The 14,638-nt window shown below is 44.1% G+C and overlaps 2 non-coding genes across 2 annotated transcripts; one reads left to right on the top strand and one right to left on the bottom strand.

The window, feature by feature from the left end:
* The first annotated feature begins 11,285 nt into the window (after positions 1-11,285).
* Positions 11,286-11,423, top strand: LOC114811795. The gene has a single exon (XR_003759491.1). It is a non-coding gene; the product is annotated as a small nucleolar RNA SNORA7 (small nucleolar RNA).
* A 2,401-nt stretch (positions 11,424-13,824) lies between these two features.
* Positions 13,825-13,962, bottom strand: LOC114811625. Its single transcript, XR_003759321.1, has one exon. It is a non-coding gene; the product is annotated as a small nucleolar RNA SNORA7 (small nucleolar RNA).
* Between the last annotated feature and the right edge of the window lie 676 nt (positions 13,963-14,638).

Genomic DNA, 14,638 nt, shown 5'->3' with positions numbered 1-14,638 from the left:
TGTCAGCTGTGTGACTGTGGGCAAGTCACTTCACTTCTCCGTGCCTCAGTTACCTCGTCTGTAAAATGGGGATGAAGACTGTGAGCCTCGCGTGGGACATCCTGATGACCCTGTGTCTACCCCAGCGCTTAGAACAGTGCTCTGCACATAGTAAGCGCTTAACAAATACCAACATTATTATTATTATTAAATACAGTTGAGCGGACGAGCACAGTGCTGAGGGGATGGGACGGGAGAGGGGGAGGAGCAGAGGGAAAGGGGGGAAAAAGGGGCTTAGCTGAGGAGAGGGGAAGTGGGGGGTACAGGGAGCAGAGGGAAAAGGGGAAAATTTACTGTCTTTGCACACAGTAAATGCTCAGCAAATAGCACTGATTGATTGACTGGTCGATCTTGCCCTATGCACAATAAGCGCTCAATAAATGCCCTGGATTAATTGAGAGTTAAGCGGTGCAGAGCGTTTTCACACGGTGGTGGCGGAGGCAAGAGGGGAGGAGGATTTGCTGCCACCCGGTGGCTGAAGTGTAATACTACTACGAAGCCCCCCAAAATTGCCCATCTGCCTGGGCTACAAACTACTCGGATTCAAATAATCGGGGAGAAAGGGCCACAAGGACGGCCTGGGATACAGTCAGTTCAATGGCAGCATTGAAGCGGTATTATTGAGTATTATTCTCAATACTCAATTGAGGATAATTGAGTATTATCCTCATTGAAGCAGCCCACTTGACTGTGGGCAAGGCACTTCACTTCTCTGTGCCTCAGTTCCCTCATCTATAAAAGTGGGGATGAAGACTGTGAGCCTCAGGTGGGACAATAATAATAATAATGTTGGTATTTGTTAAGCGCTTACTATGTGCCAAGCACTGTTCTAAGCGCTGGGGTAGACATAGGGGAATCAGGTTGTCCCACGTGGGGCTCACAGTCTTAATCCCCATTTTACAGATGAGGGAACTGAGGCACAGAGAAGTGAAGTGACTTGCCCACAGTCACACAGCCGACAAGTGGCAGAGCTGGGATTCGAACTCATGAGCCCTGACTCCAAAGCCCATGCTCTTTCCACTGAGCCACGCTATACCCCAGCGCTTAGAACAGTGATCTGCACGTAGTAAGCGCTTAATAAATACCAACATTATTATTAATCCCAAAGCAGCTTTGCTGGGCAGCACATGGTCAGGCAGCGTGGCTCAGTGGAAAGAGTCCGGGCTTGGGAGTCAGAGGTCATGGGTTCAACTCCCGGCTCTGCCACTTGGCAGCTGTGTGACTGTGGGCAAGTCACTTCACTTCTCTGGGCCTCAGTTACCTCATCTGGAAAATGGGGATTAACTGTGAAGCTCACGTGGGACAACCTGGTTACCCTGTATCTCCCCCAGCGCTTAGAACAGTGCTCTGCACATAGTAAGCACTTAACAAATACCAACATTATTATTATTATTAAACTGGAAGGAGAGCAGGATCCCCAAGCAGTCACCTGAAACAGGAAGGGCAGAACCAATTTTCAAAAACACAGTAAAGCAGGGCCTCAGTTAATGTGGGATAGCAGTGAGATGGCCAGCGATGCTTCTAGATAGTATGGGTCATCCTTCTGACTCCCCCACACTGCCACACACAATCAATCAGTTGTATTTACTGGGTAAGTCATTTCATTTCTCTGTGCCTCGGATACCTCATCTGTAAAATTCATTCGTTCATTTATTCATTATTTATTGGGCACTAGGTGCAGAACACTGTACTAAGCCCTTGGAATGTACAATTTGGCAACAATTTGTCCCTGTCCAATGACGGGCTCACAGTATAATCGGGGGAGACAGACGGACAAAAACAAGACAACATAATCACGATAAATAGAATCAAGGGGATGTACACCTCATTAACAAAATGGGGAAAGATCCTGGGAGCCCCATGTGGGACAGGGACTGTGTCCAACCCGATTTGCTTGTATCCATCCCAGTGCTTAGTGCAGTGCCTGGAACACAGTAAGCGCTTAACAAATACCACTATTCTTCTTCTTCTTATTATTATTATGTGCAGAGCACTTTTTATGGTATTTGTTAAGCGCTTACTACATGCCAGGCACAGTTCTAAGCATTGGGGTAGATACAAAGTAATCAGGATGGACAGTCCTTGTCCCACATGGGGCTCACAATTTTAATTCCCATTTTTCAGGTGAGGTAACTGAGTCACAGAGAAGCTAAGTGACTTGCCCAAGGTTCACAGAGCAGAAAAGTGGCAGTTGTCTGCTGTGTGACCTTGGGCAAGTCACTTCACTTCTACATAGTAAATGGTTAACAAATTCCACAATTGTTGTTATTATTATTATTATTGTGTATGTGTGTTTGTATGTAGGGGGGAGTTAGCTGGTAGGGGGAGTGCTACCCTATCCCCCATCACCAACCCAGCAACTCACTTAACCTCATGGAAGGAAGCCTCTTAGAATTAAGGGAAACCTATTGATCTCCCTACCCAAGTAGAGACTAGTATTAAATAGTAATAAATTGCTCCCTATGCCCTTTTTGGATAATAATATTTTGAAACTCCAAAGACTAGCCTCACTTCAAGGGTTTGAAAATTTACTTTTTAAATTTCTAAGAGAATGGTGCAAAGTTTAAAGCGATCTTTTTGAGACTGCTCTGATTTTTAAAAGAAATATTTCTCTATGCTATACTCTATTTCTTACAAAGCAGCGTGGCTCAGTGGAAAGAGCCCGGGCTTAGGAGTCAGAGGTCATGGGTTTGAATCCCGGCTTTGCCACTTGGCAGCTCTGTGACTGTGGGTAAGTCACTTCACTTCTTGGGCCTCAGTTCCCTCATCTGTAAAATGGGGATTAAGACTGTGAGCCTCATGTGGGACAACCTGATTACCCTGTATCTCCCCTAGCGCTTAGATCAGTGCTCTGCACATAGTAAGTGCTTAACAAATACCAACATCATTATTATTATTATTATTATTATTATTATTAAGTTCCTAATGAAATTCGTTTCTGAGCTGGCCTAAAAGACAGTTTTTCTGAAAAGTGCAAATTTTTTTCACCAAGAATCAAATAATAATGATAGTACTTGTTAAGTGCTTACCGTGTGACTGGCACTGGGATAGATACAAGTTAATCAGGTTGGACACAGTTTCTGTCCCACAGGGTGCTCACACTCTTAATGCCCATTTTACGGAGGAGGTAACTGAGGCACAGAGAAGGTAAGTGACTTTACAAAGTCCACACAGTAGACAAGAGGCAGTTGCCGGCTTAAGATGGAGGCTATTTTAGAAGTGTATCTGGCAACTGTTTCAAAGATTAGTGAATAGAGGCTAAAGCAGTGCCCTTCTGTAAAACAATGATGTCCTCTATTGGAAAAATACCAAAGCATATCAAAAAATCATTTAGCAAGTATCTAGAAGATCACATTAAGTAACATCAATATGGTTTTGTGAAGAACAAATCCATTAGGACTAATTCCTCTTGTAATTGAATTTTAAATGAAAGAAAAGGAATATAGAAAGTGCAATAGATGTCATCTTGAATTTTAAATCTTTTGGTTTGGTTATGCATGAAATGCTACCAAACAAACTGGAAAAATGTGACTTGGAGTCAGTTCCTAGTCCTTCTTATCTGTGCACAATTTAGCCAGGAAGGCTGGGGTAAGGAGGGAGCAGATTGGGTGATGCCCCACTGGAATTAGAAGTTATGCTGTAGACGTTAACATTTTAATCAGTGCTGGTGTAGATACAAGCTAATCAGATTGGACAAAGTCCCTGTCCCACATGGGGCTCACAGTCTTAATCTCCATTTTACAGATGAAGGAACTGAGGCACAGAGAAATGAAATGACAATAATAATAATGTTGGTATTTGTTAAGCGCTTACTATGTGCAGAGCACTGTTCTAAGCACTGGGGGAGATAGAGGGTAATCAGGTTGTCCCACGTGAGGCTCACAGTCTTCATCCCCATTTTACAGATGAGGGAACTGAGGCCCAGAGAAGTGAAGTGACTTGCCCACAGTCACACAGCTGCCAAGTGGCCAAGCTGGGATTCGAACCCATGACCTCTGACTCCCAAGCCCGGGCTCTTACCACTGATGCTCAAGGTCACACAGCAGAAAAGTGGCAGAGCTGGGATTAGAACCCAGGTCCTTCTGACTCCCAGCGCTTAATAAATACCATTGATTGGTAGAAAAAATTTTGCCTGCTAAATATTCCAAGTACATCGATTTGGATGGATGCAATTTGGATAACCTTTAAGAGGAGAAATAGTATTCAAATGATCTTGACAAGTTTGCAGCTATACTGATGAATTAAAATGGAATGATTTTTAAAAGAGCTAAGTGAATGGTAATTTACTTAGAAAAGAAAGAACAAACTAATTCTAAATAGGAAGTTATTAGATAAGCAGAGGAACGAGAAAAAAGATTGAGAAGCAGTTTAGCCTGGTGGGTAGAGCACGGGACTGGGAGTCCGAAGGACCTTGTTTCTAATCCCGGCTCTGCCACTTGTCTGCCACGTGACCTTGGTCAAGTCACCTAACTTCTCTGGCCCTCTGTTCCTTCATCAGATATTTTTTCATCTGTAAAATGGGTATTAAGATTGTGAGCCCCTTGTGGGACTGGGAATGTGTCTAACCTGATTACTTTGTATGTACCCCATTGGTTAGGACAGTGCCTGGCCCGGGCACATTATAAATGCTTAACAAATACCACTAAAAAAAAAGAAAAAGCCAGATGTTCTTCGAAAAGACAGGCCTGGAGGCTCAGGAAGTGGAAGTGAAAGATATGGAGGTTGAAAGATCCTAAACTGGCCAAATCAAGAACTCAGTCAGTCAATCAACCAATCCATGGTATTTAGTGAGCACTTACTATGTTCAGAGCACTGTACCAGGTACTTGGGAGAATACAGTATGGTTGAGTAGGTAGGCACGTTCCCCACACATCAAGAGCTCTCAGTCTACAGGAGACAGATATTAAAATAAATTCCATTAATAAATAAATGGAACTCTTGAAAAACCCCACGGGTTTCCACAGAAAGTGGAAAGTAAACGAATTTATCAAGCAAGAGTTCCTTCAGCTCTGCCACAGGGTGTATGTTTTGGCCCGAATGTTGATTGATCAATCAATTAATCAATCATATTTATTGAGTGCTTACTGTATGTAGAGCACTGTACTAAGTATTTGGGAGGGTATAACAGAGTTGGTAGACATATTTTCTGCCCACAAGGGAATTGGGAAGCTCTCACCAATAATGTGAGCCTCTTTGGATGCAGCTCATCCTAAAGTCAGAAGAAATGGTTTTGAAAGAATTTAGCAAATACCACAGATATTATTATTAAACAGTACAGTACAGTTTCTTCGTGCTACTAATATCAAAGCTTTAAATACTTTTCCCCCTGATAAATCATTTCTTTCCTTCCAAGTTTAGCTCTTGTATCAAAAAGTAGCTTTCAAACTATCAAAATAGTTCAGTGTTTAACTCTTGAGTTGCAGCTTGGCCTAGTGGATAGAGTACAGGCAGGCCTGGGAGGATGAAGGACGTGGGTTCTAATTCCAGCTCTTCCACTTGCCTGCTGTGTGACCTTGGGCAGGTCACTTCACTTCTCAGGGCCGAAGTTACCTCATCTGTAAAACAGGGATTAAGATTGTGAGCCCCACGTGGGACAGGGACTGATTCCCATCTGATTAGCTTGTATCTAACCCAGTGCTTAATACAGTGCTTGGCATATAATAAATGCTTAGCAAAAACCATAAAAAAATAAACACACCTGCAAAGAGCTTCCAGTAACATTACAGCAGTCCTGTTGGAGTAGAAACCCTTCAGTGAAAACAATCAACTGTCATTTTTCTGGAATATTATTTACCAGATGACTACCAGATGTAGTCAAAGCTAACAAGGCTGATTGGATGAAAATGACTCAGTGAATAAGGGACTACTTTAACCACACAAGCAATACATCAACAGCTGGAGACACCTCAGCACTCTGGCAAAAGAAAGGCTCAGAGAAACTTCAGTCCCGTATGTCCAAAACTGAACTCCTCATCTTCCCTTCCAACCCTTCTCCCTAACTTTCCTATCACATTAGACAACACCATCATTCTTTTCATTTCTCAAGCCTATAACCCTGGCACGTCACTTTCTTTCAATCGATTAATGGCATTTAGTGAGCACTTACTGTGTGCAGAGTCTTGTATTAAGTGCCTGGGAAAGTACAGTACAGAGTCTCTAGACGGGATTCCTGTCCACAAGGAGTTTACAGTCTACAGGGGGCAATAGACGTTAAAATAGATTAGGGATAGGGTATTGAGTCTGTCACCGAATCCTGCTGGTTTTTCTCCACAACATTTCTAGAATCTATCCCTTCCTCTCCATCCAAACAGCCACCACGCCAGTCCAGGCACTTGTGAAATCGTCAGTCAGTCAGTCAATTGTATTTATTGAGATCTTCCGGTGTGCAGAGCCCTGTACTAAGCACTTGAGAGAGTACAGTATAACAGACATATTCCCTGTCCTCACTGAATCGTAACTGGATTCTCTTTTTTTAAATGGTATTTATAAAGTGCTTACTATGTGGCAGGCACTGTAGTTAGACTCTTGAACCAAGCTCCTCACTGCCTCCAGGCTCTCCCCACTCCTGTCCACATTTCACTCTGCTGCCTGGATCATTTTTCTGAAGTGTCATTTTGCACACATTTTCCCACTCCTCTAAAACCTCCAACTGTTGCTCATTCCTTTCCTCATCCAGCATGAACTCCCATCAACTGGTTTTAAGGCATTCAATCAGCTCTCTCCTTTTCCACTCCCTCTTACTTATCCATACTCTTCTCCCACTCAACACCAGCTTGCACTCTTTGTTCCTCTCAACCAAATCTTATCGCTCTGCCTTGTTCTTGTTACTCCTGCCACTGGTCTGTTGGTCATGCTTTCCCCCTAGCCTGGAGCTCCCTCCCTCTCATAATAATAATTATAACAATAACTGAAAGGTTGCTTGTATGCTAATTATATCATATTGTACTCTCCCAAGTTCCTAGTACAGAGATCTGCACATAGTAATGGATCAAGAACTAATATAATCTAATAATAATTGCTCTATTTGTTAAGTACTTACTAAGCACTGGGGTAGATACAAGATATTCGGATCCCATATGGGGCTCACAGTCTAAGCAGAAGGGAGAACAGGCATTGAATCCTTAATTTGCTGATGAGGGAACTGAGGCAGTGAGAAGTGAAGTGACTTACCCGAAGTCACACAGCCGACAAGTGGCGGATCAGGGATTAGAACTCAGGTCCTCTGACTCTCAGGCCTGTGCTCTTTCCACTAGGCCATATTGATTGCCTCATCTGACAGACCACAGCTCTCCCCATTTGCAAAGCAAAACACACCTCCTCTAGGAAGTCCTCCCTGATTCCTCTCTAATTTTCTCAATTTATACCCCCCAACTCCCATCTCAGCACTTTGGTGTCAACTAAGCACTGAGGAAATCACAACCCCCATTTTCACTTATGCACATATCTTTTATACTCTGTTACCTCCTTCTTTCTGTAATAGACCTTAGCTTCTGTCTCCCCCACTGGATTGTATGCTCCCTGAGGGCAGGGTTCATGTCTATTCTATTGTTCTCTCCCAAGTGTCTAGCACAGTGTCCTGCACACAGTAGGTGCTCAGTAAACACTCGTAAGGGAATGTGTCTGTTTTTTGTTGTATTGTACACTCCCAGCTTCTTAGTACAGCGCTCGGCACACGGTAAGCGCTCAAGAAATACAATTGACTGACTGACTACTGATTGATTGAAATGATCCAGAAGAGAGAGTATGGAATGTAATCACAATTTCATAGAAGACAGTAAGCAATTCTGGAGGGGTGAAATGCTCACGAAGAATGGGATGAATTGCAGAGAGATCTCCTACAGCTGAACGAGTAAGCTGAAAAATGGCAAATGAGTTGCAGCGTAAGCATGTACAAGGTAATAGAGTGAGGGAAAAATGGTCCAAACTACAACCACATGATGATGGGTTCAGATGTCCCTGTAATGACTCAGGGAAGAGAACGAGAAGTCAGTGCTGATAGTTCTTTTCAACTAGTTTAATGTGTGGTTGCAGCCAAAAAGGCCAACTGAATGCTGTGTATCATCAGAAAGGGAAGTGAAAACAAAAGGTCTAATTTTCCAGATAAAAGGAAATATCTATATATCTATATGTATAGATTTATATGTATATAATAATCATGGTAGTTTGTTAAGCGCTTACTCTGTGGCAGGCACTGTACTAAGCCCCGGGATAGATGGAAAGTAATTGGGTTGGACACAATCCCTGTCCCACACAGGGCTCACAGTCTTAATCTTCATTTTCCAGATGAAGGAACTGAGGCACCGAGACACGAAGTGACTTGCCCAAGGTCACTCAGCAGCCAAGTGGAGGAGCTGGGATTAGAACCCAAGTACCTCCGACTCCCAGGCCCGTGCTCTATCCACTAAGTGAGAAGCAGCGTGATCTCGGTGGATAAAGCCCGGGCCTGGGAGTTAGAAGGACCTGGTTTCTAATCCCACTTCCTCCACTTGTCTGCTGTGTGACCTGGGCAAGTGACTTCACTTCACTATGCCTCAATTCCCTCATCTGTAAAATGGGGATTAAGACTATGAACCCTATGCGGGACAGTGACTGTGTCCAATCCGTTTACCTGTATCTACCCAAGACTGGCACATGTATGGTGCCTGGAACATAGTAAGTGTGCTTACCAAATACCATAAAAAATAAATATACAACTACAGGACTCCTACACCCAGAATATTGTGTGCTGCATTTTAGCTGGTGTCCAGTTCAGTGTTCTGCACACAATAGACCCTTAGTAACCACTATTGAAATTAAATGAGCATAGGAAACACTCAATCAATCAATTGTGTTTATTGAGTGCTTACTAGGTGCAGAGCATTGTACTAAGCTTTGGGAAGAGTACGATACAACAGATTTAGCAGACATGTTCCCAGCCCATAACGAGCTTAGGGTCTGAGGCTAGACTGAAAGACTTAGAATCCTCGCTCTGGAACGGTGACCAATCAATCAATTAATCAGTTATATTTATTGAGTGCAGAGCACTATACTAAGCTCTTTGAAAGTACAATTCAGTAACAAATATAGACAATCCCTGCCCACAATGGGCTCACAGTCTAGAAGTGGGGAGACAGACATCAAAACAAGTAAACAGAGTTGGTAGACATTCATCCATTCAATCGTATTTATTGAGCATTTACTGTGTGCAGAGCACTGTTCTAAGCACTTGGAATGTACAATTCGGCAACAGATAGAGACAATGCCTGCCTAACCACGGGCTCACAGTCTAAAAAGGACAGACAGACAGCAAAACAAAACAAGTAGACAGGCATCAATACCATCATGTTACCTTTCCGAGCTTGAAAGCTACAAAATCATGAAGGGTGTGGACAGATTGAGCCCAGAGTTGTTCAATAAGTTCCACAACACCAGGATGAGGGAACTTTTGCTGGAGGATGTAAGTTTAAAAAAAAACAAAACAGGAACACATTCACAAAGTGGGTGAAAAGCCTTGGCAATTAGTCATCACAGCAAGTTGTGCAGACAAAGTAAAGATTGATCAGCTTTTTGTTTTTTGTTAAGCACTCATTATGTGTCAAGCACTGTTCTAAGTGCTGGGGCAGATGCAAGTCAATCAGGTGGGACACAGTCCCTCTCTCACGTGAGGCTCACAGTCCAAGTAGGCGGGAGAACAGGCATTCAATCTCCATTTTACAGATGAGGCAACTGAGGCACCGAGCAGTTAAGTGACGCATCCAAGGTCACACAGCAGACAAGTGGCAGAGCTGGAATTAGATCCTATGACCATCGGATACCCAGACCTGTGCTCTATCCACTAAGAGATCAAGAATGCTTTGAATAAATTTACCGATAAGCATTCCGGAATAGGATTCTAGAGGAAGTGTTAGGGCTGTGGATGAAGTTTAGGAACATTAGACATAAACAATAAGAGGGACATTCCTAAACATAAGAGTGGATGACAAGAAGTGCAACTAATAATTTATTTTGACTAAACCTGTTGTAAATATTTTTATGATTCTCTTCTCCATTATAGTGTAAGTTTCTTGTAGGCAGGGAACATATCACTACTATATTCTGTACTTCCCAAGTGCCTAGTATAGTGTGGCACACCAAATTCATTCATTTCTTCAATCATATTTATTGAGTGCTTACTGTGTGCAGAGCACTGTACTAAGTGCTTGGAAAGTACAATTCAGCAACAAATAGAGACAATCCCTGCCCGGAACTGGCTCACAGTCTAGGAAGGGGGAGACAGACATCAAAACAAGTAACAAGCATCAATTTAAATGAATAGAATTATAGATATATACAGATCATTAATAAAATAAATAGGAAATAGGAAAACAGTAAATAACACTACTCACTGAAGTGCTGCTGTCAGAGATAGAATACTGAGTCAGTTACAACATGTATGCTTTTATGTTTTCCTATAGACACAGTAATTCTAGAATTACTAGATATGGAGGACTGTAATCTAGAGTCAGGAACCCCTGAGAAGGTATTTCAGTTCAATACAATCATATTTATTAAGTGCTTACTGTGGGCAGAACACTGTACTAAACGCTTGGGAAAGAATAATAAACAGTGACATTCCTGGCCCAAAATGAGCTCCCAGACTACAGGTGGGGAGACAAACATAAATACAAATAAAATTACAGATACATACATAAGTGCTGTGGGGCTAGGGAGGGGGGAAGAGCAAAGGGAGCAAGTAAGGGCGACGAAGAAGGGAATGGGAGAGGAGGAAAAGTGGGGCTTACTCCGGGAAGGCCTCTTGGAGGAGATATGCCTTCAATAAGGCTCTGAAGAGGGGGGAGAGTAACTGTCTGTCGGATTTGAGGAGAGAGGACCGTCCAGGTCCGGGGCAGAACGTGGGCCAGGGGTCGGCAGCGAGACAAATGAGATCAAGGCACAATGCTAAGGTTAGCACCAGAGGAGTGAAATATGTGGGTTGGGTTGTAGAAGAAGAGAAGCGAGCTGAGGTAGGACTGCTTTAAAGCCAATAGTGAGGAGTTTTTGTTTGATGTGGAGGTGGATGTAGATGCCTGTGTTGTCCATTGCTAAAATGGAGTCCACTCAGCACTACAGACTGATAATAATAATAATGATGGTATTTCTTAAGTGCTTACTATGTGCAAGGCACTGTATTAAGTGCTGGGGTGGATACAAGCAAATCGAGCTGGACGCAGTCCCTGTCTCATGTCTCAGTCACAATCCCCATTTTACAGATGCGGTAACTGAGGCACCCCCTCTCAGGATGGCACCTGGAGAGTTCCCAGTACTCTACCAGTCTCGGCTATGGGAGGAAGAGTCAAGCAGAGGCAGACCCATTCCATTCCTAGCTTGGCTAGTGGCTAGAGAGGGGAAGGCAATCTCTTACAAATCAAAACACCCCTGTGCTGGGCAGCAGCAACATAGGAGAGAGTTGAGGGCAGAGACTCAAGTTGCCAGCGCAGAAGAAGGCAATGGTAAATCATTTCAGTATTTTGACTTAGAAAAATTCTGTGGATACACTACCAGAACTATCGCAGATGGAGGTGGGCGTTCTGGGAGAGATGTGTCCATGGAGTCGCTATGGGTCAGAGACGACTCAACAGCATAAGAGGAGACAATTCTAGCATACGCAATCCCAAGTACTTGGTTTGGTGCTCTGCATTCAGTAGGCACTCTGTAAATACTATGGACTGATGGATTGCCAAAGAATATATTATACAAACCAACCAGTAAAAGGAGCACGACAGCAAAAGGCATGGTCGCAGCTTGTCATTTGCCATTGATAATGGATTTTTCATGTGAAATCCATCATCTGACTGGTTCATGGTGCAGGTCAATTTGTGAGAAAGTAGGCCTTCCAGCCTACTAGATTACCTCCTTTAGCAAGGAACTGGAGTCTTTAGCAGGAGGAGGAAAACTCCTTCTCAGATAAATGGAGCTTTGCTATAGTGGGTGGGGGTAGCTTCGATCAGCGAGAACCAGTAAGTTTGGTTAGCCAGTAGGCGTGGCCTAGTTGATAGAGCATGGACATGGGAGTCAGAAGGATCTGGGTTCTAATCCCAATTCACCACATGTTTGCTGTGGGACCCTGGGCAAGTCACTTCTCTAGGCCTCAGTTACCTCATCTGGAAAGTGGGGATTTAAACTGAGCCCCATGTGGAATAGGGACTGTGTCCAACCAATTACCTTGTATCTACCCCAATGCTTAGCATAGTACCTGGAACATAGTAAACACTTAACAAATACCATAATTATTATTATTATAACCATCCAGCAAAACTAAAGACTGTTCTCCATCTGGATCATGATTTAGTTCCCATGGTAATGAAGTGAAACCGCAGAGACATCCAATGTCAAGGTGCCAGAAGTCAGTGATTTCCAAAGGGATTTGCAAGCCTTTCTGAATGGCAGTGTTAACCTACTTGGTTCGGTTGTCCGTCCGGATGCAGGAGTGACGGCTTGAAATTTTCTTGGAACAACGGGAGAAAGCGGGAGAGCAGCTCAAGGCCCTGTGAGGCTGGGACACTGACTCAGAGACTCATAAACAAGAAGTAGCGTGGCCTAGCGGAAAGATCACGGGCCTAGGAGTCAGACAGCCTGGGTAATAATTCTGGCTCCATCACTTGTCTGCTGCATGATCTTGGGTAGGTTATTTCTCTGTGCATCAGTATCCTCATCTGAATAATGCGGATTCAATGCAGACTGTGAGCCCCTTGTGGGACAGGGACTGTATTCGACCTGATTATCTTGTCTTGTCTAATGCCGTCGAGTTGTTTCCGACCCATATTTATTCATTCATTCAATAGTATTTATTGAGCGCTTACTATGTGCAGAGCACTGTACTAAGCGCTTGGGATGAACAAGTCGGCAACAGATAGAGACAGTCCCTGTCGTTTGACGGGCTTACAGTCTAATCGGGGGAGACGGACAGACAAGAACAATGGCAATAAATAGAGTCAAGGGGAAGAACATCTCGTAAAAACAATGGCAACTAAATAGAATCAAGGCGATGTACAATTCATTAACAAAATAAATAGGGTAACGAAAATATATTCAGTTGAGCGGACGAGTACGGTGCTGTGGGGATGGGAAGGGGGAGGGGGAGGAGCAGAGGGAAAAGGGGAAAAAGAGGGTTAAGCTGCGGAGAGGTGAAGGGGGGATGGCAGAGGGAGTAGAGGGAGAAGAGGAGCTCAGTCTGGGAACGCCTCTTGGAGGAGGTGAGTTTTAAGTAGGGTTTTGAAGAGGGAAAGAGAATCAGTTTGGCGGAGGTGAGGAGGGAGGGCGTTCCGGGACCGCGGGAGGACGTGACCCGGGGGTCGACGGCGGAATAGGCGAGACCGAGGGACGGCGAGGAGGTGGGCGGCAGAGGAGCGGAGCGTGCGGGGTGGGCGGTAGAAAGAGAGAAGGAAGGAGAGGTAGGAAGGGGCAAGGTGATGGAGAGCCTCGAAGCCTAGAGTGAGGAGTTTTTGTTTGGAGCGGAGGTTGATAGGCAACCACTGGAGTTGTTTAAGAAGGGGAGTGACATGCCCAGATCGTTTCTGCAGGAAGATGAGCCGGGCAGCAGAGTGAAGAATAGACTGGAGCGGGGCGAGAGAGACCCATAGTGATACCACGGACACTTCTCTCCCAGAATGTCCCACGCTCCATCTGTAATTGTTCCGGTAGTGGATCCATAGTTTTCTTGGTAAAAATATGGAAGTGGTTTGCCATTGCCTCTTTCCAGGCAGTAAACTTGAGTCTCCGCCTTCAACTCGCTCCCTTGCTGCTGCTGCCCAGCACAGATGACTTTTGACTTGTAGCAGATTGCCTTCCACTCTCTAGCCACTGCCCAAGCTAGGAATGGAATGGACAGGCCTCTGCTTGACTCTCCCTCCCGCAGCCAAGACTGATAGAGTACTGGAAACTCTCCAGGTGCTACCCTGAGAGAAAGGATTACCTTGTACCTACCCCAGTACTTACTAGGGTACTTGACACATAGTAAGCACTTAATAAATGCTATTATTATTTTTATATAGTAATAATAATGCTAATAACCACCATCTGTGGAGCAGTGTTATTCTAAGGTAGTAGAGCCTCTGTTTTGGTAATTCAGACCTGGAGTCATAGAGGTGAGACACCCCCTCCCCCCGGCCGAGGATCAATAGATCAATGGTATTTATTGAGCACTTACTGTGTGCAGAGCACTGAACCAAGTGCTTGGGAGAGTACAATATCAGAGAGTTGGTAGACATGTCATGTATTTATATTAATGTCCGTCATCCCCTCTAGACAGTAAGCTTACCTTGGGCAGCTTGTCTATTTATTGTTACAGTGCACTCTCCCCATTGTTTCGTATAGTGCTCTGCACAAAGTAAGCTTTCAATAAATAATAATAATAATTGTGGTATTTGTTAAGCACTTATTATGTGCCAAGCACTGTTCTAAGCGCTGGGATAGATACAAACTAATCAAGTTGTCCCAAATGGGGCTCACAGTCTTAATCCCCATTTTACAGATGAGGTAACTGAGGCAGAGAGCAGTTAAGTGACTTGCCCAAGGCCACACAGCAGACAAGTGGCAGAGTCGGGATTAGAACCCACGACCGCTGACTCCCAAGCCTGTGCTC

Source organism: Ornithorhynchus anatinus, chromosome 4 (assembly GCF_004115215.2).
Source record: "Ornithorhynchus anatinus isolate Pmale09 chromosome 4, mOrnAna1.pri.v4, whole genome shotgun sequence".
In the NCBI taxonomy this organism is placed as follows: Eukaryota; Metazoa; Chordata; class Mammalia; order Monotremata; family Ornithorhynchidae; genus Ornithorhynchus; species Ornithorhynchus anatinus.
The sequence above is the reverse complement of the archived record's forward strand: the minus strand, read 5'-3'. Positions and strand labels throughout refer to the sequence as shown.